The following is a 2,294-nucleotide window of genomic DNA, read 5'->3' as shown; positions in this document are numbered from 1 at the left end:
CAATCAACTCATCATAGCGCAGAAAATCATGAAGATAAATAGAAACTGACGACAAACCAAATGTGAAGTCTTTGCAAAATAATGCCATGAGTGAAACACTTCAAACAGAGAAATTTGGTGGTGGCGTTACCCACCGTATAGGAAGTATTAGACCCAGACACGGCACACAACTATCATGGCGCTCCGAAGTCAAATTCCATGTTAATGTATTCACACTCAGAGTGTAAATCTTCATTGATTGAAGATATACATTACTTTGTGTGTTGCACATCTAAGTCATCAACATGCATAAGTGTTAGGATGTGTGCCTGATCACAGGACATTCGAGGATTCCAAGATATTTAGCTCACATCGTAACTTGCAAAACCTTTTCTCATCCAAGGGCTTTGTGAAGATATCTGCCAGTTGCTCTTCAGTGTTGACGTGCATGATATCTATATCTTTCTTCATAACATGATCTCTGAGAAAGTGATGACATATTTCAATGTGCTTTGTCTTCAAGTGCTGGACTGGATTGTTGGCAATCTTGATGGCACTTTTGTTGTCACAGAAGAGAGGGACTTGCTTCAGATCGATGCCATAGTCCTTGAGAGTTTGCTTCATCCACAGAAGCTGAGCACAACAGGATCCAGCAGCAATGTATTCAGATTCAGCAGTTGAGAGTGATACACAGTTCTGCTTCTTTGAAGACCAACAGACAAGTGATCGACCAAGAAAATGACATGTGCCTGATGTAGACTTGCGATCCACCTTGTCACCAGCATAATCAGCATCCGAGAATCCAAGCAGATCAAACCTTGAGCCCTTTGGATACCATAATCCGAGTGTTGGGGTGTAAGTCAAATATCTAAGAATTCGCTTCACTGCTAAGTGATGCGATTCCTTTGGTGCCGCTTGGAATCGAGCACACATGCAAACACTAAGCATAATATCTGGCCTAGATGCACATAAATAAAGCAAAGAACCAATCATGGAGCGGTATACCTTTTGATCGAACTCTTTACCATTGTCGTCGGGACCAAGATGATGTTTGGCTGGCATTGGCGTCGTGTAACCTTTGCAATCTTGCATGCCGAACTTCTTCAGGCAATCTTTGAGATATTTTTCTTGAGATATGAAGATGCCATTTCTTTGTTGATGGATTTGAAGACCAAGGAAGAACTTCAGCTCACCCATCATGGACATCTGATATTGCTCTTGCATCATAAATCCAAACTCATCACTATACTTCTGGTTGGTGCAGCCGAAGATTATGTCATCAACAAAAATTTGGCACACAAACAGTTCACCATCATATGTCTTCGTGAAGAGTGTGGGATCGAGGGATCCAGGTTTGAAGCCTTTGCTCTTCAGGAAGTCTTTGATTGTATCATACCAGGCGCGAGGAGCTTGTTTGAGGCCATACAGTGCTTTGTTGAGTTTGTACACCATATCAGGATGTTTTGGATCTTCAAAGCCAGGTGGTTGTGCAACATATACTTCTTCTTCAATCTTGCCATTGAGAAATGCACTCTTTACATCCATTTGATATAGCAAGATGTTGTGATGATTTGCATAGGCTAGCAGTATGCGAATGGCTTCAAGCCTAGCAACAGGAGCAAATGTTTCATCGAAGTCAATTCCTTCAACTTGAGTATATCCTTGAGCCACAAGACATGCTTTCTTTCTGACGACTTGACCATGCTCATCTTGCTTGTTTCGATATATCCATTTTGTTCCTATAATGTTATGCTTGCGAGGGTCAGGTCGCTTGACAAGTTCCCAAACATTATTCAGCTTAAACTGTTGAAGTTCTTCTTGCATGGCTTGAATCCATTCAGGTTCCATAAAAGCTTCAGCAACTTTCTTGGGTTCTGATATTGACACAAATGAGAAATGCCCACAGAAATTTGCTAACTGTGTTGCTCTTGAGCGAGTAAGCGGACCAGACGCATTGATGCTGTCAATTATCTTCTCAATTTGTACTTCATTTGCAACACGAGGATGAACTGGACGAAGACCTTGCTCATGCTGATCATTGTCATCATTGGAAGTATTGTCTTCGGTCTGAGCATTGTCTTCAGGTTGGTTTGGTGCAGAAATGATAAGTTCCTCTTCAGGCTGTGCTTCAGAGGGCATGATCTCACCAGTTCCCATCAACTTGATAGATTCACAGGAAGGAGCTTCATCAAGTGTACTTGGCAGAATTTCTCTTTGTGAACCATTGGTTTCATCAAATCGCACATCCACTGTTTCAATGATTTTGTAGTGGAAGAGGTTGAAGACTCTGTAAGAGTGCGAATCCTTTCCATAGC

Source organism: Triticum dicoccoides, chromosome 3B (assembly GCF_002162155.2).
Source record: "Triticum dicoccoides isolate Atlit2015 ecotype Zavitan chromosome 3B, WEW_v2.0, whole genome shotgun sequence".
NCBI classification, from domain to species: Eukaryota; Viridiplantae; Streptophyta; class Magnoliopsida; order Poales; family Poaceae; genus Triticum; species Triticum dicoccoides.
Note: the sequence above shows the minus strand (reverse complement) of the source record.